This window comes from Salvelinus sp. IW2-2015, unplaced genomic scaffold, assembly GCF_002910315.2.
Source record: "Salvelinus sp. IW2-2015 unplaced genomic scaffold, ASM291031v2 Un_scaffold16384, whole genome shotgun sequence".
NCBI lineage: Eukaryota > Metazoa > Chordata > Actinopteri > Salmoniformes > Salmonidae > Salvelinus > Salvelinus sp. IW2-2015.
The window spans coordinates 175,567-200,148 of NW_019957562.1; the positions used below are offsets into that span (position 1 = coordinate 175,567).

At 44.5% G+C, this 24,582-nt stretch overlaps 1 protein-coding gene across 1 annotated transcript in view; it reads left to right on the plus strand.

Annotated features, from left to right (window-relative positions):
• Positions 1–7,035: 7,035 nt before the first annotated feature.
• Positions 7,036–24,582, plus strand: part of LOC112080581 (leucine zipper putative tumor suppressor 2 homolog) — a 45,045-nt gene continuing 27,498 nt past the window's right edge. The window contains exon 1 of the mRNA XM_024146383.2: positions 7,036–7,402. The gene's annotated coding sequence lies outside the window, so the exon portion shown is untranslated. The remainder of the gene's footprint in view (positions 7,403–24,582) is intronic.

Consider the following 24,582-nt stretch of genomic DNA (forward strand, 5'->3'; position numbering starts at 1 on the left):
ACGGATTACCAGGACTTGTACTCAGAGCATGCGCAGGCCAACTGGCAAGTGTCTTCACTGACATTTTCAACCTCTCCCTGACAGAGTCTGTAATACCTACATGTTTCAAGCAGATCACCAGAGTCCCTGTGCCCAAGAAACTGAAAGGAACCTGCCTAAATGACTACTGCCCTGTAGCACTCACGTCGGTAGCCATAAAGTGCTCACATCAACTCCATCATCCCGGAAACACTAAACCCACTCCAATTCGCATACCGCCCCAACAGATCCACAGATGCAATCTCAATCGCACTCCACACTGCCCTTCCCACCTGGACAAAAGGAACACCTATGTGAGAATGCTGTTCATTMACTACAGCTCAGCTTTCAACACCATAGTGCCCACAAAGCTCTTCACTAAGCTAAGGACCCTGGGACTAAACACCTCCCTCTGCAACTGGATCCTGGACATCCTGACAGACCACCCCCAGGTGMTAAGGGTAGGACARAACACATCTTCCACGCTGATCCTCAACACGGGGGCCCCTCAGGGGTGCGTGCTTAGTCCCCTCCTGTACTCCCTGTTAACCCACGACCGTGTGGCCAAGCACGACTCCAACACCATCATTAKGTTTGCTGACGACAACAGTGGTAGGCCTGATCACCGACAACGATGAGACAGCCTATAGGGAGCAGGTCAGAGACCTGGCAGTGTGGTGCCAGGATAACAGCCTCTCCCTCAACGTGAGCAAGACAAAGGAGCTGATCGTGGACTACAGGAAAGAAGGGCCGAACATGCCCCCATTCCCATCGACGGGGCTGTAGTGGAGCAGGTCGAGAGTTTCAAGTTCCTTGGTGTCCACATAACCAAAATCATGGTCKAAACACACCAAGACAGTCATGAAGGCACAACAACACCTTTTTCCTCTCAGGAGACTGTAAAGATTTGGCATAGGTCCTCAGATCCTCAAAAAGTTCTACAGCTGCACGATCGAAGAGCATCCTGACCGGTTGCATCACCGCCTGGTATGCAACTGCTAGGCATCCGACCGTAAGGCGCTACAGAGGGTAGTGCATACCCAGTACATCACTGGGGCCAAGCTTCCTGCCATGAAGGACCTATATACTAGGCGGTGTCAGAGGAAGGCCCACAAAATTGTCAGAGACTCCAGTCTCCCAAGTCATAGACTGTTTTCTCTGCTACCGCACAGCAAMCGGTARCGGAGCACAAAGTCTAGGTCCAAATGGTTCCTTAACAGCTTCTACCTCCAAGCCATAAGACTGCTGAACAATTAATCAAATGGRTACCCGGACTATTTACATTGACCGCCCTTTGTTTTTACACTGCAGCTACTTGCTGTTTATTATCTATGCATAGTCACTTTACCTCTACCTACATGTACAAATTACCTCGACTAACCTGTACCCCTGCACATTGACTCTGTACCGGTACTGAATGGGGTGCGTACTGGCGGCAGAGAAGTCAGGCGCAGGAGAGCAAAAAACTGTGTTAACAACAACGCATTTTAATAATAAAAACCACTGGAAACAGAACAATAAATCAATGGGTAAAAACCCGTCGCACACCAGACATAACGTGCACAAGCACTTACAATAAACAATTTCGGACAAGGACATGGGGGGGGAACAGAGGGTTAAATACACAACATGTAATGATGGAATTGAAACCAGGTGTGTGGGAAGACAAGACAAAACAAATGGAAAATGAAAAGTAGATCGATGATGTTTAGAAGGCCGGCGACGCCGACCGCCGACCGCCGAACGCCGCCCGAACAAGGAGAGGCACCAACTTCGGCGGAAGTAGTGACAGGTACCCTCTGTATATAGTCTCGTTATTGTTATTTTATTGTGTTACTTTTTACTWAATTTTTTCCTTTAGTTTATTTAGTAAATATTTTCTTAACTCTTTCTTGAACTGCATTGTTGGTTAAGGGCTTGTAAGTAAGCATTTCATGTTAAGGTCTACACGTGTTGTATTCGGCGCATGTGACAAATAAAATTAGATTTGATGTTACTTGGACCATTTTCTTGTCCTGCTAAGCATTCAAAATGTAATGAGTACTTTGGGGTTCGGGGAAAATGTATGGAGTAAAAAGTACATTATRTTCTTTAGGAATGTAGTGAAGTAAATGTTTTCAAAAATATCTATAGTAAAGTAAAGTACAGACACACCAACAAAGTTACTTAACTAGTACTTTAAAGTATTTTTACACCACTGAATGGAACCCACAACACATGCACCAACCAACTACGGCATCGAAACCACATGAGCGTTACACACTAGGATGCATCACAAGGGCTGTGATCTGCAGGGTCAGAAAAAATAGGGTGGTAAGCTGATAAGAGAGTAGATCACATGATAGGTGATTTTGTGCTGTCCTGATTTCCTAGCATTGTGTCAGAGTGGCTGAGCAAGGTAGAAAGGGCAGTTAGCCATTGGGCTCAGGTGTCAGGGGGTCAGCAGAGAAACGGTTGAATGCATTGAGGGGAAAAGAAAGCTCACTGATGTAACCTGGTCCRAGATCTGTTTGTACTGTATAGCCAACTCCTATGGTCGTTYTCATGGCATGGTAGGTACTTGTCACCAACAGAACGTTATGTATATGGGGCATACAACCATCTCATATATGGCACATGGAAATCATAAGAGGGTGGTTTACGGAGATAGGTGGGATGGACTGAGAGCAGCTGAGGGGTGGTTTTAAAAGCTCATGTTCMATAATACACTGCTCAAAAAAATAAAGGGAACACTAAAATAACACATCCTAGATCTGAATGAATGAAATATTCTTATTAAATACTTTTTTCTTTACATAGTTGAATGTGCTGACAACAAAATCACACAATAATTATCAATGGAAATCAAATTTAATCAAACGAATGGAGGCTGGATTTGGAGTCACACTGAAAATTAAAGTGGAAAACCACACTACAGGCGGATCCAACTTTGATGTAATGTCCAGAACAAGTCAAAATGAGGCTCAGTAGTGTGTGTGGCCTCCACGTGCCTTATGACCTCCCTACAACGCCTGGGCATGCTCCTGATGAGGTGGCGGATGGTCTCCTGAGGGATCTCCTCCCAGACCTGGACTAAAGCATCCGCCAACTCCTGTACAGTCTGTGGTGCAATGTGGCGTTGGTGGATGGAGCGAGACATGATGTCCCGATGTGCTCAATTGGATTCAGGTTGGGGAACGGGCGGGCCAGTCCATAGCATCAATGCCTTCCTCTTGCAGGACTGCTGACACACTCCAGCCACATGAGGTCTAGCATTGTCTTGCATTAGGAGGACCCAGGGCCAACTGCACCAGCATATGGTCTCACAAGGGGTCTGAGGATCTCATCTCGGTACCTAATGGCAGTCAGGCTACTCTGGCAAGCACATGGAGGTGGCCCCCCAAAGAAATGCCACCCCACACCATGACTGACCCACCGCCAAACCGGTCATGCCGGAGGATGTTGCAGGCAGCAGAACGTTCTCCACGGCGTCTCCAGACTCTGTCACGTCTGTACATGTGCGTGTGAATCTGCTTTCATCTGTGAAGACACAGGGCGCCAGTGGCGAATTTGCCAATCTTGGTGTTCTCTGGCAAATGCCAAACGTCCTGCACGGTGTTGGGCTGTAAGCACAACCCCCACCTGTGGAGTCGGGCCCTCATACCACCCTCATGGAGTCTGTTTCTGACCGTTTGAGCAGACACATGCACATTTGTGGCCTGCTGGAGGTCATTTTGCAGGGCTCTGGCAGTGCTCCTCCTTGCACAAAGGCGGGAGTAGCGGTCCTGCTGCTGGGTGTTGCCCTCCTACGGCCTCCTCCACGTCTCCTGATGTACTGGCCTGTCTCCTGGTAGCGCCTCCATGCTCTGGACACTACGCTGACAGACACTGCAAACCTTCTTGCCACAGCTCGCATTGATGTGCCACCCTGGATGAGCTGCACTACCTGAGCCACTTGTGTGGGTTGTAGACTCCGTCTCATGCTACCACTAGAGTGAAAGCACCGCCAGCATTCAAAAGTGACCAAAACATCAGCCAGGAAGCATAGGAACTGAGAAGTGGTCTGTGTTCACCACCTGCAGAACCACTCCTTTATTGGGGGTGTCTTYCTAATTGCCTATAATTTCCACCTTTTGTCTATTCCATTTGCACAACAGCATGTGACATTTATTGTCAATCAGTGTTGCTTCCTAAGTGGACAGTTTGATTTCACAGAAGTGTGATTGACTTGGAGTTACATTGTGTTGTTTAAGTGTTCCCTTTATTTTTTMGAGCAGTGTAGTTATGACTGAAAATACTATTTATAATATATACTGGATGTGTTTAAGTGCTACCTATCCAGATGTAATGTATATCAAATAACTACACTGAACAAAAGTATAAAACGCAACATGTAAAGTGTTGGTCCCATGTTTTATGAGCTGAAATAAATGATCCCAGAAATGTTCCATATAGACAAAAAGCTTATTTCTCTCAAATGTTGTCTACAAATGTGTTTACTTCCCTGTTAGTGAGCATTTCTCCTGCCAAGATAAACCTGACCGTTGTGGCATGTCAAGAAGCTGATTAAACAGCGTGATCATTACACAGGTGCACCTTGTGATGGTGACAATAAAATACCACAAAAATGCAGTTTTGTCACACAACACAATGCCACAGATGTCTCAAGTTTTGAAGGAGAAAGCAATTGGCATGCTGACTGCAGGAATGTCCAKTAGAGCTGTTGCCAGATAATTCAAWGTTAATTTCTCTACTACAAGTCGCCTCCAACGTRGTTTTAGAGAATTTGTCAGTACTTTCAACCCACCTCACAACCGCAGACCACGTGTATGGCGTCGTGTGGGCGAGCAGTTTGCTGATATCAACGTTGTGAACAGGGTGCTCCGTGGTGGCGGTGGGGTTACGGTACGGGCAGGTATAAACTACAGACAACGAACACAACTGCATTTTATCWATGGCAAGTTGAATGCACAGAGATACCGTGATGAGATCCTGAGGCCCATTGTCGTCCCATTCATCCACTGCAATCCCTTCATGATTCAGCATGATAATGCACGGCCCCATGTCYCAAGGATCGCTACACAATTCCTGGAAGCTGAAAATGTCCCAGTTATTCCATGGCCTGCATACTCACTAGACATAACACCCATTGAGCATGTTTGGGGTGCTCTACATCGACGTGTATGACGGCGTTATGCAGTTCTCTCCAATATCCATTGAAGAGYAGTGGGACAACATTCCACAGGCCACAATCAACTCTGTGCAAAGGAAATGTGTGCYTTGCATGAGGCAAATGGTGGTTTTCTGATCCACGCCCCCAACTTTTTTTTAAGGTGACCGTGACCAACAGATGCATATCGGTATTCCCAGTCATGTAAAATCCATAGATTAGGGCCTAATGAATTTATTTCAATTGACTGATTTTCTGATATGAACTGTAACTCAGTCAAATCTTTGAAATTGTTGCATGTTGCCTTTATATTTTTGTTCAGTATATATTTAGCTATGTAACTAGTGTTTAAAAAAAGTGTGATGTATGTGAAATGTGTGTAGAATGCACAAGAAAAAATACAAATTTAAATAAAGATCTGGTTGGGTGAAGCAAGTGGCCTCCTAAGTGTTCTACACATGTCGTGTCAAGTGAAACAAGAGCAGGAGGAGAAGGCTGGAAGAGGGTGTATGGTCAAAGTCTGTATCAACATTATAGAACATCTCCGGTGTGGTGTGTTTACCCTATACAACCCTGATCATATCCATGTGTAAAAATTGGCAATCTGTGTGAGCTATTAACGCAGAAGCTTCAGTTTACAATAGGCAAATGATCATTTATGAATGTCTCTTTGTTTAAGTTCCTTGGCATACGATGCCATTGTGATTTATTGTCATTGCATGCACTGTGCTATGTGCTCATAACGGAAACTTGGACAGGTTTCAAATGAAGGAAATATATTCTCAAATGACCTAGTCTGTGTGCATTGCATTGCCACTGAGTGACCGTTTTGAGTTAAATGAGTTATGTTCATTGGCCAATTACTTTTGGATGATTATTTCCATTCTGCAAGTTGAGCTAACCCCCCCCCCCKAAAAAAAACACTGGATACAGTGGAAACGATTATCACTCAAATTACAGCTAAGCAAGCTGTCTTGAAATGATAAACATCTTGAGCATGCACCCCTGGCTAAAGGAAAGTGAGAGCAGTGGAAAGACAAAAACACAAAAAGTCCCATTGCTCATACTGCAAGAGAGAGAGAGAGAACATTCCYTGGTTTGCAGAGCCTCGTTGTTAATACACTTGCATCCAATTTACACAATTATCAATGAATGTAACAAAAAGGCTCCTCAAATTGTCCTGTGGTCAAATAAGTAGGCCTATGGTTGAATTTCCCCTCATTCCTTGTATGGCTGATTTATTTAGAATTATCTGTATTGCTGCCTGGAACCCTACCCCAGGGCACAAAGCAGCCTATTGGTAAATCCAATTACTGTGAGAATGGTTTTCAACTCTGTTCAAATAAAAGCAAGCTTGAAAAATCTGGCATGCTCATAAAGTGTGTGCACAGTTGTGTGTGTGTGTGTGTAGGGAGCATTGTCACTAGGCAGTGTCTCAGGATAATGTAATTTGMACCCGGTAACGGGTCATGCTGAGTTCAACAATATAAACTTTAGTATGTGGAAGAAAAATAACAMTCTACCACCGTATATTACAGTATATATGTGGGCTTGTTTCATTTCAGTGAGTAAAAGCTGGTCTATGACGATAGAGGCGAGTCAGGTACGACCTGGTTTTACATATTTAGAATAGAGGGGAAGCTGTTGCGCTAAAAAAGGTAGGGAAACTGTGTTACTTATCTTCAGGACAAACAATTTTATAATGAAGTAACCTGTTCATTTACTTATGACAGTCAGAGTGACATGCTATGTGTGTAAAATCTTACATTGAAGGTCACTATTGGTGGTTGTGAGGAGCTGTTATTGTCAGGAAATCATCAGTTCCACTTGTCTGTGTTTCACTGCACATTCAGCATCACAAAAACAGCGGTCATAGACAAGGCAAGAGACCCATTCTTCAACTCATTGGTCATCACATTACTTGAGCCAGTGGTGGTGAAGCTATTGGGGGCTGMGCTCAGTAAGACAGACTCAACGGGCATTTTTCTACAAGCGTTCAGCACAAATTCAGCAGTCGGAACAGTGTGCTCGAGCGCTCACATCAACAACACGCGACATCGCGTTCGTTACAAAGAGGAAGAGACGGAAATGTTACGCACGAAAAAACTTTTCCAGCTACAAACGATAGATTATAAGAACAGTACAAGACAGAACACCCACGTCAAACAGTTATTTTATGAAGAATTTACCAAACGGTCAACCTCATCCTGAACTTATGCAGCGAGGCTTTTCATGGTAAGTTTTTTTWAATGCTGCAATATGTAACTTTTTGAGCGASCTGACAAAATTCACATAAACGTGATATATAGATCTGTCATTCTCATTGAAAGCAAGTCTAAGAAGCGGTAGATGTGTTCTATGTGCGCTATTTCTATGCTTCATGTTTTTAAGATTCGTTTTTGCTTTCTTTCGTTTTTGTACAACAGCTCRAAACAGCTGAAAATACAATATTTTTGGTTATGGAAAATATATTTCACAGTGGTGTAGATGGTACAGTGATTCTCTGCACTATAATTGCTTGTTTGGTCACATAAACTGAAATTAGGCGAACTATTAACATTTATGCAATCAGGAAATGGTGCAAKGATTTCTGAAAAGGGCATCTTTAACTTATACAACGTTGCAACCTGTGTTATTATAATATGTTGATTAAATGTACTTTTATAATAGTTTTTGTTCACAAGAGACTGAGCGTCCCATATGGGAATAGTAGAAATGTTGAAAGAAGGCAGTGTAGCCTTTTGACACAGGTGTAGGCTGTCATACTTTCTGTGACAACTGTCAATTTCTACATGACTTCTTTAAAAAAATAACTAAACTTCTCTGATAAACATATCTTTATACTGTCAGGCATGTAACATGCATGTCATGGCATGTGTAACTGACCTTTGCATTATTGACCTATCAGGATAAAGACAGAGTAAGTTGTCAATAACTGGCTCAGGACAGGAATGCATAATGGCAATGAGTCGTTTTCATTTTACCGTCCAAACGCATTGTATGCAGCCGGCAATACATTTGTGGACCGTTAGCTAAACATTCTCTATTCAGCCTGCATAGGCTTTGATTTCCTCCATAACTTTATTTAAAGGGCAAGAAAGTTGAAAAAGACTGGGAATATATGCATACTTTCCTTATGAAACACAATTTTCCACCACCATGCTAGAATGGCTAAACGCTAATCCCAAACTGTGTGTATCGCGTTCAGCCAATCAGGTTGAAACTCACAGACCGGGGGTTCCGTTTTATTTTACGCCTGCTGTGCAGCGGTAGGTTAGGGGTGTAAAAACAGACTGCTGCAACACACCATTCGGGATTAGCATTTAGCGACTCTAGTATGGTGGTGGAAAATGGTGTTTCGTAAAGAAAGTATGCATATTTTCCCTTTTTTCCCCCCCTCCTCGCCATTAAATGAAGTTAAGGAGATAATCGAAGCCTATGCAGCCTGAATGGAGAATGTTTTAGGTACGAATCGGTCCATGAGGGATACGAATGTATGGCCAGCTGCATACAGTGCGTTTTGGACGGTAAAATGAAAACGACTCAATATCGCCGCCGGCCTTTGGGCTAGGTTTACAGGAGATGTTAKATTTAGCGATTCTCCTTTATGCCCAGGAAGAAGCCACATAAATTGTTGGTTAGAGCAACAGGTGGATAGTGTTTTTTTAGGCCTGTGTTCGGCTGAGTCCATGTTCGTTTTGAGTGCTTGCTTGTGTCATTTGTTAAAAAAGCATATCCTCTTGTCTGTATGTGTGACTGCTGCCTGTCCTCGGACATGAATCCTCTGTAAACAAAGACAGAGCACTTTGCTAGCTAGGGAAATGGTGCCTTCGGAAAGTATTCACACCCCTTGACTTTTTCCACGTTTTGTTATTAACAGCCTGAATTTAGATTACATTTAGATTTTGTCACTGATCTACACACAATATCCCATAATGTCAAAGTGGAATTCTATTTTTAGTTCCTATTTTTAGTCAGTAAGTATTTAACCCCTTTATAGCAAGCCAAAATAACTTCAGGAGTAAACATTTGCTGAACAAGTCAGATAATAAGTTGCATGGACTAACTTTTTGTGCAATAAGGGTGTTTAACATGATTTTTTAAATGACTACCCCATATCTGTACACCACGCATACAATTATCTCTAAGGTCCCTCAGTTGAGCAGTGAATTTCAAGCACAGATTCAACGACAAAGACTAGGGAGGTTTTTCCAYTGCCTCGTAAAGAAGGGCACCAATTGGTAGATGGAGAAAAAAAAAAGAAGTAAAATAAAAGCTGACATTGAATATTTTTGAGCATATTGAAGTTATTAGACTTTGGATGGTGTATCAATACACCCAGTCATTACAAAGATACAGGCGTCCTTCCTAACTCAGTTGACAGAGAGGAAGGAAACCGCTCAGGGATTTCACCATGAGGCCAATGGTGATTTTTAAACCAGTTACAGAGTTAAATGGCTGTGATGGCAGYACTGAGGATGGATCAACAACATTGTAGTTACTCCACAATGCTAACCTAAATGACAGAGGGTAAAGAAGGAAGGCTGTACAGAAAAAAACATATTCTAAAACATACATCCTGTTTGCAATAAGGCACTAAAGTAATACTGCAAAGAAAGGAACATTTTGTCCTCAATACAAAGCATTATGTTTGGGGAAAATCCAACACATCACTGAGAACCACTCTTAATATTTTCAYGCATGGTGGTGGCTGCATCATGTTARGAGTATGCTTGTCATCGGCAAGAACTTGGGAMATTTTTAGGATGAAAAGGAATACAACTAAGCACAGGCATTGTATTAGAGGAAAACCTGGTTCAGTCTGCTTTCCAATAGACTTTCCAACAGACAATAACCTAAACCTCAAGGCCAAATATGCTCAAAAGTTACTTACAAGACAACATTGAATGTTCCTGAGTGGCCTAGTTACAGTTTTGACTAAACTTGGCTTGAAAATCTAGGGCAAGACTTGAAAATGGCTGTCTAGCAATGATCAACAACCAACCTGACAGAGCTTGAAGAATTTAAAAAAGAATAATGGGCAAATATTGCACAATACAAATGTATTGSCAGCTGCATACTATGCATTTGGATGGTAAGATGAAGGTTTGCCAAAGGTGATTCTAACATGTATTGACTCAGGGGGTTTAATACTTATCTCATCAAAATATATATTAGTGTTTTATTTTCCATTAATACAATAACAAATAATACAAATCTTCCACTTTGCATTAGAGTATTTTATGTAGATCGTTGACAACAAATGACAAATCCATTTTAATCCCACTTTGTAACACAACAAAATGTGGAAAAAGTCAAGGGGTGTGAATACTTTCTGATGGCAATGTATGTTGTTAACATTTGAATTCAAGTCAAGTGCTTACTTTAGCAAACAGAATGGGGACGCAAACAGTTGCAGAGCCACGGGTTATTTGCATAGCAGACTTCTTTAGAGACATTGTAGGCAGATACAGTGCCTCCTCCAGGTCTTTACCAGGACTGCAATCTCAGCCTTGGGAGGCTTTAGGTGTTGTCAAYTTCCTACATACAACCTTTGGGACATGCAATGATTCATCTGAAATTGTTCCCTTTGCTACAGTGAGAGACACTGGCCTTGTTTAAAATATTTGACCAAGAACACATTCTCATTTACAGCAACAACCTGGGGAGTAGTTACAGGGGATGAATGAGCCAATTGGAAGCTGGGGATGATCAGGTGGTATGAGTGCCAGATTGGGAATTTAGCCAGGACACCGGGGTTAACACCCCTACAATAAGCACCATGTGATCTTTAGTGACCACAGAGATTCAGGACACCGTTTCACTTCCCATCCAATAGACGGCACCCTACATCGGGCAATGTCCCCAGATCACTGCCCTGGGATCTTTTTTTATTTTTTAGACCGGAGGAAAGAATGCCTCCTACCGGCCCTCCAACACCACTTTCAGCAGAATCTGGTCTTCCATCCAGGGACCGACCAGGACCAACCCTGCTTAGCTTCAGAGGCAAGCCAGCAGTGGGATGCAGGGTGGTATGCMGCTGATAGTGTCCTCCCAGCACCTCCCTTCTCACTCTTGCATTTTATTGCTCAGCACAACAATTTACTGCTGTTGGTGCATTTTCATGGATGTGCAGTATCAGTATTTGTTATACATAAGGCAGCAGAGAGCAGGCTTTAGATGTGCTTCTCGGAGGCAATCATCACGCAAAAGAGGCTGCATCTCTTTAATGAAGCGAAAAATGTAATACCTAATCTGGGCTCGAGGACCAAAGGGAATTTAAGACCGGATCTGAAAGAAATACTGTCATTTTTCTTCTGTTCAATGATCAAGTTCATTTTTGTAACCTGTTATACTGCACTGTATGTAGCATTTGACTTGCTTGGAATAGGGACCAGCACTTCAAGTAGTGAAAAGGGTGAGGTAGAGGGCTTTGTCAATAATTCAAAGTAGTGTTTGTCTGTGAGCATTTCGCTGTGTCATGGAGGAATTCCCCTTGTGGGACAGAAGGTGCTTGGGGAATATGAGGAAGAGGGTTTGTGTTGTTTATTTTAACCAGGGCCGTGCCCCCTTCCCTGTTCAGTGGATGAACTGCTTGTGTAAGGGATACATTYTTTTTTCCCTTGAAAGATATTGAAACTGAAGGTCAAGTCCCTCTAGATAAGAATACCAGTAGTATAGGGGATGTTTGTTTGTATAACAGGYAAGGTAAAGTGCCATTGTATTTCTATGTTTACTGTAGTTCATTTCAAATGGCGCATCTTGTAATGTGCTTAGACAGGTACTTTTTCCCCATGTCTTCAGGATCTGTGGGTTGTCTTATGTTTCTCTCCCGCTGCTGAATCCACCTCCTGTTTCTCATTGTAATTTCTGATGTTGCATAGTCCCCTTCCCACTCACTTCACCACAGTATGTTAAACAGTTTAAAGCAACAACGCCATGGGTGGAAAAGTCTTGTTCTTTGTATATTTGGGTTGGGAGAAGTCTATGAAATGACTCAATCGTTTACGAGTAGAGGGAGGGCTGAGCTGAGCACTGACAACTTTATCAGATTGACGAGATCAGAACTTCAGGGAGGCTCGGCCCCTAACCTGAAGGCTAATAAAAGGTTCTGCTAGTGGCTCGCTTCTGTCTCAACATACTGTTGAGATCTTCAGGTCTATTGTGTGTGTGTGTGTGTGTGTGTGCGAGTGTGTGCCTACCACCTATCTACTTCTATCGGTCTGTGTTTGTAAAAGATCTGTCAACAGTACCACCTACCTTTTTTAGAATGGATCCTTTCCAATGCTTGACGATAGACCACAGATCAGGGCCACTGTCTTAGCCCCAGGCTTTAGTGATGTTCTCAGCACTAAGCTCAGTGAACAGCTGGGCCACACAGGTGTCTGAACGGCATAGACGGACAGGGGACAGTCAAAGGGACAGGGGGAACCCACCAGTTCTCAGTCCCTGGGAAAGGTTGAAGGTCTTCTGAGCCAAAATGTTGGTATAAGATCCAGATAAGCTGGAGATTATTTTAATTGAAGGCTCAATACTGTACGTCATGTCTCATCTTCAGAGGCAGGAGTTTTTCCTGGGCAGGTCACGATGTGGTTAGGATAAACCTAAGGGCCTTGCAACAAAAAAAATTCTTGGTTGGATAGTGTATCCCAATGAACTAGTCCTTCGAGCCGGATCATAAATGGAGTCTCTGCTTCGTGTTGTAAGGAGCGCTCTCAACCTTTGGTTCTCAGTCATCTCCTTGAGTGTCGTAGACTGACAGCCGGAGTACAAACCCTGATATCTCCCGACCGTATTCAGTCACTACTCCACCACTGTAACTACATTAACCTCTTTATCTTGCTCCAAAGCTCTCTCTTTCTTTCTTTCTTTCTTTCTTTCTTTCTTTCTTTCGTTCTTTCTTTCGTTCTTTCTTTCGTTCTTTCTTTCTTTCTTTCTTTTACATATCACAATATTACTTTTTTTCCCTATGTAGCGTTAGCTAGCGCTTGTCGGTTGTACCTGTGCCAAAACTCTTGTATTTTTCATTTTATGGCATGTTTTCCATCTTATTTTTAAATAGTGAGCCAACATGTGTTCAGCACTTTTATTTCCATGACTGATCAAAGCAATAAATAATCATGCTCTTTCTTGTCTCTCTGAGMGTACAAAACATTAAGGACACCTGCTCTTTCCTTGACAAAGACTGACCAGGTGAAAGCATTGTTCCCTTATTGATGTCACTTGTTAAATCCACTTCAATCAGTGTAGATGAAGGGGAGGAGACAGATTAAAAGAAGGATTTTTAAGCATTGAGACAATTGAGACATGGATTGTGTATGTGTGCCATTCAGAGGGTGAATGGACAAGACACAAGATTTAAGTTTGTGTCAAGAACTGCAACGCTGCTGAGTTTTTCACGCTCAACAGATTCCCGTGTGTATCAAGAATGGTCCACCACCCAAAGGACATCCAGCCAACTTGACACAGCTGTGGTAAGCATTGGAGTCAACATGMMCCAGCATCCCTGTAGAATGCTTTTGACACCTTGTAGAGTCCATGCCCCGATGAATTGAGGCTCTGAGGGCAAAAGGGGGGAGCAACTCAATATTAAGTTCTTAATGTTTTGTATACTCGGTGTACAGTGAACAATATGTATGGCGCATCAAATCTCAATAAAATCACAGTATTAAATTTCAATAGCCTACATATAGAATCGTGAGAATCCCATCGGCACCTAAGTATCGTGATGTCTTATCGTGAGGTCCCTAGAAATTCCCAGCCCTAATTTTTACACGGACTGTCAGTCACAAGACTCATGATCTTTGGTGATTGAATGTCAGTAAAATACAATTTTTGTGATGGTTCATTACGGTACTGTTTTGCGGATAGGGCTGTTATTACAGAAGGAACTACAGAATGACATTGACTAGGGGGCTAGGATAGAGCTGGGCGATATGGACAAAAATCCATATTGTGATGAATTGATGTGATTCTTTAAACTATCCTTTTCCATCAAATACTAGTTTGATGGTTATATCCATCAATTGTCCCATTAACAGTTACCCATATTAGCAAACTTAATTCATTTGAAAATTCACAGTTCTATAGTATAGGCTACTTATCGTATTGAACGATGTCTGCAAAATGCCTGCGATAAAGTGGTCGTGTCGATATTTTTCAGTTTATCGTCCCGGCTCTAGGCTAGGACCCAGGGCTGTTCGTTGGGGACAGTTAGACAGACTAGCACCCYGTCTTTGGGTATGGGCCTTTCTTCTTATATAATCAAAGTAATGAGGTATGCATATTTCAATCAAGGAATGTTTATAGGTTAGCCTTGTGTCTGTTCTGGTTACTGTCAATTCAGATTAATAAAAATACTCTGGACACAAATTGTAGAGGTTGAAAAATGACATGGTTAAAATGCAATAGCCTTCCTGAGTGCTTTGTGATTGGCCGCGGTAGTTTGTGTGATGATTACATTCACAGCTGGTGTGGGACGGCCCTCATGAACTATACTCGAATACTCTGGCTGCTTTTCACCTTCCTAAAGTTTCCTGCAGTGCCGTCAAGGTATTAGCCAGGCTTATGGAACTGGGACGACCCTTCCCCGAGGTTGTTTGTTTGGTTATTTTTAAATACACTTTCTCATTGCTCTTGCCTGATTAGCCTCCCACTAAGATAGAAAGGCACACGCGCAGGCACACKCACACAATGAAAAGCAGACACTGGTCAGGTGTAGGTGACCCTTTGATAAGCAGAACATAATAGTAGTTGTCCTGTAGGAAGAAGCTGTTTGAGTGATTGGGTGCGATAGGCGAATTGAAGCAGGACGTGTTGTAAGTGGGAGGCAGAGGGGGGGGGCCTGTTGGAGCAGAGTGGAGGACTACGTGGGGGGCAGACGTGTCGTACCGTTTCATAACGGCGTAAGCTGAGGGGAACTGGGTCTGAAGTAATTTGTCTGGAGAGGTGGTCTGCCTCTACTGCTGCCACACACACACACACACACACACACACAGCTTCCGTAGCCCACTGTATCGGGGTGGGGTGGAGACCTACAGTGGGCTTTAGTTACTGACTACCTCCCTCTAATCTCTGTTCTTTTCATTCACCAAGGAGGGGAGTCGTACACTTGACTCCACATGACCCTTGATTCATAATGTGCAGTGGTCTCATATTCCATTAAAGGGTAACGTAGTGGACTAGTTATAGCATATGTTCATTTTAGTACATTTGAATGTCTATGGAAGTATCTATGCAGTTCCGAACACAGTCCTTGTGTCTGATATTTATATCCGTACCCTCCAGCCATTCTACTGTACATTKTAATTTGGAATGGCATTTTCCTCTTCGTCTGTGTGTTTTCAGGACAGGGGAAATTACTGAGGTTTTGGTAGCAATGAGGAGCAATCTCATAGAAATAAATATTTTGACATCATGGTGCAAAATATGTTCCTTCTTGTATAGACTTCGCTCTTTTCCCTCATGGATAAGCATACTAGTGTTCTCCTGGGCAGATGCCTGTATAAATTCTGTGCCATTCCTTCCATAAACAAATGCTATCTCTTGGACAGAATGACACATTTACACATTCTTACAGTTCAGCCTTGCTCACACAACCTTGACAGTGGCACCTAGTTTGAACTGGTGGTATTGGAGCTGGTAGAAATTGCCCCTAACTGCTGGTCCATGGTCAGATTTTAAAAAATCCTCCTAATATTTAAGGTGTAGAATTTTGGAGGTAACCTGATCCTAGATTGGTGGTTAGCAAGAACTTCTACCTCGAATGTTTACATTACAATCATGGACCAACTGTTGTTTCATCACTTCCTTATTCCACCTCTGTGACCATTTCCTTAATTCCACCTAGGGTGTGGTCCCATCACTGTTTGTCTGAAGCCTTTAGCCTGATCCCAGATCTGTTTGTGCTGTATAGCCAACCAACTCCTTGGCACGCGGCTGTGCAATAACAAACCCTTGTGGGGAGTCTGAATCGAACTTTGAATCAGACTTAATTGAAAGAAAATGTCATTTAAACACCGGAGGATGCAGAACAGTAAAATAGACACAATTAGACATTAAAACATACAAACCTATTTCATTCAACTGGACATTCATACCCCACTTTGTCTCTCTAGATGTTTTAAGGGTGTTTTTAAATGATGACCTTGATCTTAAAAGGGTTTGTAGCCTATGTCTTAATGTTTAGCCTAGTGTGGAACACAGAACACGGGGTACTGAGATGCAGAGTATGATCAGACTCTGAAAGCTCAGTCCTGTTTTTGGTCAAATTTGGATGATAGATTGCTGGTTGTCCGGCCTGCAGATTGTAGGGCTTAATCTGTCCTTACTTTTTTTCTCTCTCTCTCGCCGTTCCTCACAATCCTTAACTGTCAATCAACGAAGTCTGTTTTTGAAGGGCACTTTACCTTGTCACGCATATCCTCACTCAAAAGTATGTTCATCCAATCTTTTATTAACTGAGCAGCGTAAACCCTTGACCTAGAATGAATGATGGCATATTTAGATGTGTCCTTTCCCTGCCCTCCTGCCATCCAAATACACCCTGAGCCCCAGCACTGAACAGCAGGCTTTTGGGCAGGGTGCTCTTGGCCAGGCTTTTATCATGGAAGTGTGCGGTAGCTTCAATCAGGGTTAAACTCCCCCCTAATGACCAGTATCCAACAGCTCGCCATGGGGGTCTGACCTGACCTGGGCCTGGCAGGATGGAACACTATGGCTGCGTCCCACATCCTGGCATTTTAGTCATTCTCAAATCGGATAGGTCTAGATTTCGCATGAAAACGTTCTACTCTCACATAGAGAAAAATCATATTAAATAGGTTGTAGTAATGTGTGAGAATCGGAACATTATGGACCTGATGTTTGTGGCCAGAACACCTGAACCCCCTCCCTGATAAGAACTAGAAATGGTAAAGTTGTACACTTCTCTTTTTTTCTTTCGCTGTACATCACATCCTCAATATCTTATCAGTTACTGGTTGTAAATATAATCAGGTGACATGTACATTTTATGGCTCAGCCAAGGTTTTGTCCTACTCCCTGTTCTCTCTCCTCTGGGATTTCCTTCCCTAGTTGGGTGACTCAAATCGTCTTTTCATTTCTGTCTGAAACTGAAGCTGCAAGTTATGTTTTATGCATGCTTTGTACCGAGGCAGCCGACAGGGGGTGGAAAAAGAGCGATGGTGAGAGAGAATGAGATGAAGAGAGAAAGGGGAAAAAGAGAACAGAGATTATTTGTGGAAACAGATTCACACTGAAGGCACAATTGAGTGTCGTATGCACAGCCAATGACTTTGCAAAGCAGAGAATTAACCTAATACTTCCCTTTTTAGGGTAGGTTTATAAGTCCTTGCAAACACCCTTAGTATGTGACTAAATCAATCAATATACAGGTTAGATATCCAAGCCTATCCTCGGATATGAACCTGTAAACCTCTCCCCTCAATAAGAGACCATAACAGATAAGAGATAGCTAATAGCTGGAGATCTCTATATCACTTCCCTATCCTACACTACTGTCAGATCTGGGATTCGAACTGGTTCACGAGCCCGCCTCTTCAACCCCAAGGTAGCCTGCTATAAAGGCCTGTCGATAGTAATGGGTCAGAGGTTGGAGTTATCGATTGCTGTCTATGAAGGGTCTTGTTCGGCAGATGAATAATGAAATGGTAATCTGAGAATTATCTCGCTTTCTCTCTCTGCATGGCGTTTAATCCCACTCTCMTTGGCAGCTGGTGGGGCAATCACGTGGATTACTGCTGCCAATCGATCCAGAGTAGGAGGTAAGAGAGGGCTGTCACAGCCAAGCACCTAGTGGGCTGTGTGTGGGACAACAATCAACCTCCAGGAGTTACTATGATGTTGTCATATCATCTGATATGTCTTGGAAGCACCTCTCTCGCAAACACTGCATACCAAGGGTGGTATCCAACACGGGCATTATATTGCCACAGTGATGTTTATGAAGCCAGTTTAAAGCCTGGATTGGATTGAGCTGCATTATGTGTGGGAAGCCACAGTCCTCTTAGCACTTCCATCTGTTACCAACATATTTWCTCTGCCTGGCTGAAGGAAAACATTTAAATAGGCCTCAAAGCATATTCCAATATTCCTCTGCTTGTAATTGAAGAATCGAGAGCTTAGCGAACATCTCTGATCCTGCATATATCCAGGATATATATTAAAGGCCCATTGCAGTCAAAATTCAGTTTTTCATGTGTTTTATAACATATTGTACAACAGATGAAACTAGCTAACACTGTAAAAGTGTGAATACATTTGATCAGTGTTATTTCCTGATAGGTGCTAGTTGAAAATACAATTTACACAGTACCTTCTAATCAGCAGGTTCTGCATGGGTGGAGTTTTGTCTTTGCCTGGTGACATCACCAGGCGGTATTTAAGCAATAAGGCACAAGGGGGTGTGGTATATGTCCTGGATACAGCCCTTAGCTGTGGTATATTGGCCATATACCACAAACCCCAGAGGTGCCTTATTGCTATTATAAACTGGTTACCAACATAATTAGAGCAGTAACAAGAAATGTTTTTTCTTACCCGTGGTATATGGTCTGYTATACCACGGCTGTCAGCCAATCAGCATTCAGGGCTTGAACCACCCAGGTTATAAAAGTTCATATAGACCAATAACAAAGCGAGTTCCAAACCTCTCTACCAATGACAGATTTTCTTTCATATGACATATCCCTCCCCACCCATACCATTCCCAGATAGTACTAGCACAATTCTTGCTTGAGAAATAGTTTTTGGCTAAAAAGCTATTTTTCTTTTACCATTTTAATGGAAAACTACTACAGTAAGGTACTTCATTGTTACCCKAAAATGGTTTGATATTGAGATCAAAATGGCTGCAAAATGGCCTTTAACCAGTTACCTACTTATGTTATTTCAACTTCAGATTCACCACAATTTTTCAACGTTCCCCTGAAATTAAGTACAAAGATCATTTGAGGAACTACCATTGTTATCGAGCCTTTTTAGGCACTAACTGACCCCATGGGATTAACGATGTCTATGGTGTTTGTGTGAATATGAGCCATTTGGTCAGTGGAAATTTGACACCAGAGTGCACTGGACAGAGGTGGGTAGTAGCGTGAGTACATTTTTGGAGGAACTGATACTTTTCTAGTTGCTCTCTGTGGGCTGTACTTGTACTCAAGTATTTTGACTCCCGTTACATTTTGCCAAATCACTTCAGTTACATGGATTTACATTATTATATCGTCGCTGTCAGATGAAAACCTTGTCACGTTAAATGTTGTGATTTCTTTTTTGACATGAATCGATACTATAGGTTCCACTTTACGTCTGTAAGAATGTTTCACAACCTCTTGACCGGTTACACCCTGATCTGTTTCACCTGTCTTTCTGCAATGTCTCCGGCCCGCTCCAGGTGTCGCCCATCTTTCCCATTATCCCCAGTGTATTATACCTGTGATCTCTGTTTGTCTGTTGCCAGTTCGTTTTGRTCGTCAAGCCTACCAGCGTTTTTCCCCTTGCGACTGTTTCTATTTCCTGTTTTCACGGTTTTGACCATTCTGCCTGCCKTGACCCTGCCTGCCGTTTTGTACCTAGTCACACCACACTGGATTATTGACCTCTGTGTGCCCTGACCCTTAGACTGCCTGCCGTTTTGTACCTAMTCAGACCACACTGGCTTACTGACCTTTGCCTGCCCTTGACCTGTCGTTTTGCCTGCCCCCTGTTCTAGTAATAAACTTGTGTTGCTTCGACACTGTCTGCATCTGGGTCTTTCCTAAAAGGTGATAGTACGAACTGGCCCTGACTGACCCAACAGACTCAGACCAGCTCCACAATGTTGTCTCCCTGCAAGGAGCCACAATTGGAAGACACAAGGAGTTAATTCAATGTCTTATAGAGGGACTCCATACCCTGGCAGAATGCCATGACCAGGCATTCGATACTTTGCTGGAGCAATTCCGCGGATTCCCCACTGGGCAGCAGATCACACCCGTAATCTCCCAGCCTACCCCAGAGTGCTACACTGGAGATTCCGGAATCTGCCAGGCTTTTCTCTCCCAGTGCTCCCTCATTTTCGAGCTGCAGCCTTCTTCGTTCCCCTCGTACGCTATCCTCGAGGGGTCCATCATAACGCTGATGTCCGGGAGGGCACTTGCCTGGGCCACGGCGGTGTGGGAGCAACAGTCCGCCGTCTGCCTCAGTCTGGAGGAGTTTGTGGAATAAGTTTGATTCTCCGTTGTCTGAGAGAGAGGCTGCTCCAGCTACGTCAAGACTCCCGTAATGGATTTTCGCACGTTGGCGGATGAGAGTGCCTGGAACCCGGAAGCATTGTTCAACATGTTCCTGCACAGAGTATCGGAGGACGTGAAGGACAAGCTTGCYGCCTGGGAACTACCGACGGGTCTTGACTCGCTCTTTGCCTTGACCATTCGGATCGATGGGTGACTACGAGAGTGAAGGAAGGAGAGGTTAAATTTCACTCGCCTGCCCAAGGCTTTCACCTCGCCTCCGAGACATCCCTGAAGTCCCAGACGGCTCCGTTGCCAAGAGAACCCGAGGCTATCCAAGTTCTCCCGAGAGTCTTCAAAGTCTGCCAATTCATCTCTTCCTGAGCCGATGCAACTAGGCAGAGCTAGGCTGTCCCCAGCCGAATGGCTATACAGGCTTCACATGAAGAGTTGCCTGTATTGCGGGACTGCTGGTCATTTTGTGGCCACCTGTCCACTAAAAGACCAAGCTCACCGGTAGGAGCGAGTACTCTGGTGGGCCATACAGAGAACTTTTCCTCTCCCCTTACTCACACCCCCTTACTCACACCCCTTTTCATGCCATCTTGCTGTGGGGGAACAAGTCAATCTCTCTGGGTACTCATCGATTCTGGGGCCGATGAGAGCTTTATGGAAGCTACCCTGGCGTCCGAGCTGGGCATTCCTACTCAGCCCTTCTCCATTCCCATGGACGTTAGAGCGCTGGACGGGCGCTCTGTAGACTGTGTCACCCACAATACCAGCCCCATCAACCTACGTGCGTCAGGGAACCACAGCGAGACAATCCAATTCCTTAAGTTTCCTCAGGTTTCCTTGGTATTGGGATTCTCTTGGCTCCAGCGACACTATCCCCTTATTGACTGGTCTGTTGGTGCCATCATGGGCTGGATCCCATTCTGCCATGCTCATTGCCTGAAGTCAGCGCAGCCTGCCCCAGGACATCTTCCTGGGGGCTCCTAAGTTGCCCCGGACCTCTCCGCCATTCCCACGGAGTACCAGGACCTCCGGAACGTGTTCAGGAAGGCCTGGGCCACTTCGCTTCCGCTGCACCGACCCTATGACTGCAGCATCAATCTTCTCCCAGGCACCACTTCGCCCCGGGGACGACTGTACTCTGTCGGGTCCAGAGACCAAGGCTATGGACACCTACATTGAGGACTCCCTAGCTGCAGGGTTCATCCATCCTTCTGCCTCCCCCACCGGCGCAGAGTTCTTCTTTGTGGAGAAGGACAAAACCCTGTGCCCGTGCATCGACTACCAGGGCCTCAACGACATCACGGTGAAGAACCGCTACCACTCATCTCCTCGGCCTTCGTGCCACTCCAGGGAGCCACCATGTTCTCCAAGCTGGACCTATGGAACGCCTACCACCTGGTGCGGATATGGGAAGGGGGCGAGTGGAAGACTGCCTTCAACACAGCCAGCGGTCACTACGAGTATCTGCTCATGCCATTTCGCCTTACCAACGTCCCTGCTGTGTTCCAGGCTCTGGTGAATGATGTTCTCCACGACATGTTGAACCGATTCATCTACCTCTGACATCCTCATTTTCTCCCCCTCCGCCCAAGAACACGTGCTCTACGTCCGACAGGTTCTCCAACATCTCCTAGAGAAGCAGCTTTTTGTGAATGCAGAGAAGTGCTAATTCCATCGCTCCACCATCCCCTTCCTGGGTTACATCATCGCTGCAGGGATTGTACAGATGGATTCCCGGAAGTTGAGAGCTGTGTTGGATTGGCCCCAGCCTACGTCCAGAATACAACTGTTTCCTGGGATTCGCCAACTTATATCACCGCTTTATCTGGGGTTACAGCACCCTGGCTTCCCCCCTGTCTGCACTCACCTCTCCCAAGGTTCCGTTCATATGGTCCCCAGCCGCTGACCGGGCGTTCCGGGAGCTCAAACACCCTTTCACCAAACTCCCATCTTGGTTCATCCTGACCCGTCCTGCCAATTCGTGGTGGAGGCCGATGCTTCAGATGTCGGAGTGGGGGCTGTTCTGTCCCAGCGTTCTGCCCAGAACCTCAAGTTATATCCCTGCGCTGCCTTCTCCCTGCGCCTCAACGCCACGGAGAGAAACTATGATGTGGGGAATCGTGATCTTCTCACGGTGAAGATGGCGTTGGAGGGATGGATGCACTGCCTGGAGGGGGGTGGAACATCCGTTCATTGTGTGGACCGACCACAAGAACCTGGAATATCTTGGGGGGGCAGATAACCAGATGTTTGTTCCTGACACGGTCCGCTCCTCGGTCCTGGAGTGGGCCCACTCCTCCAGGCTTGCCTGCCACCCGGGCTCCCGTTGGACTCTGGCCTTTGTGCGACAACGCTTTTGGTGGCCTACCATGGTTACTGACGTCTCCGCATTCGTCGTCGCATGCACAATCTGTGTGCAGAACAAGACTCCTCAGCAAGCTCCGGCTGGTCTCCTTCAACCTCTGCCTCTCCCTCACCGTCCCTGGTCTCACATATCCCTGGACTAATGGCAACACCGCCATCCTGACAGTAGTGGACCGATTTTCCAAAGCCAGCCACTTCATTCCTCTCCCCAAGCTACCCTCTGCCAAAGAGACGGCCCAGCTCATGGTGCAGCACATCTTCCGGATCCATGGACTCCCAGTGGACATGGTCTCCAACTGGGGTCCTCAGTTCTCGTCCTGGTTCCGGAAGGCGTTCTGCACACTCATTGGGTCGTCGGCCAGCTTGTCCTCTGGGTTTAGGGAAGACCCATATGCAGACAGTGTCGAAGTAACAAAAGTTTTTAWTAATAGAACAGGGGGCAGGCATAACGGCTCTTCAAACCCTGTATTTCCACCACAGCTCATGAAGTGAAGCACTCGTCTTTACTGCTAAGGAGATTTTTGTTTGTGGGTTCTTAGCGCGATCAGAAGTAAATTGCACTTTAATTACCTTCTGCTTTTGTAATATTATATATTTCTGGAGTAAGATAAGTATTTCTTGGATAAAATTCTGCGGTTGAAATTGTGTTTTGAGGGTGAGTGGAAATGAAATGGCTAGGTAGCTAATTAGCTAGCTAGTTTGCTTCGGTTAACCCAGAATCTGACAATGGTTTATCTCCTGTTTTTAACTCCCACAATGATCTCTGCTTGTTGGCTAAGTTAACTAGCCACCTTGTCATTGGCAGAAAGAGTGAACAGATTATTCAGATGTGTATGGCAATACAGTGCATTCGGAAAGTATTCAGACCCCTTTTCTTTTGTTACGTTACAGCCTTCTCCTAAAATAGATCAAATTAATTGTTTTCCTCATCAATCTACACACAATACCACATAATGACAAATTGAAAACAGGCTTTTAGACATTTTTGCAAATYTATTAAAAATGTAAAACAMAAATGCCTTATTTATATAAGTATTCAGACCCTTTGGTTGAGCTCAGGCGCATCTTGTTTCCATTGATCATCCTTGATGTTTCTACAATTTGATTGGAGTCCACCGGTGGTAAATTCCATTGATTGGACATGATTTGGAAAGGCACACACCTGTCTATAGAAGGTCCGACAATTGACAGAGCATGTCAGAGCAAGTCATGAGGTCGAAGGAATTGTCCGTAGAGCTCCAAGACAGGATTGTGTCGAGATACAGATCTGGGGAAGGGTAGCAAAAATGTTCTGCAGCATTGAAGGTCCCCAAGAACACAGTGGCCTCCATCATTCTTAAATGGAAAAAGTTTGGAACCACCAAGACTCTTTCTAGAGCTGGCCACCCAGCCAAACTAAGCAATCGGGAACCCGAAGGTCACTCTGACATAGCTCCTCTGTGGAGATAGGATAACCTTCCGGAAGGACAACCATCTCTGCAGCACTCCACCAATCAGGCCTTTATGGTAGAGTGGCCAGACAGAAACCACTCCTCAGTAAAAAGCACATGACAGCCCGCTAGTAATTTGCCAAAAGGCACCTAAAGGACTCTCAGACCATGAGAAACAAGATTCTCTGATGTGATGAAACCAAGATTTGGCCTGAATGCCAAGCGTCATGTCGGGAGGAAACCTGGCACCATCCATACGGTGAAGCATGGTGGTGGCAGCATCATACTGTGGGAATATTTTTCAAGGGCAGGGACTGGGAGACTAGTCAGGATCGAGGGAAAGATGAACAGAGCAAAGTACAGAGATCCTTGA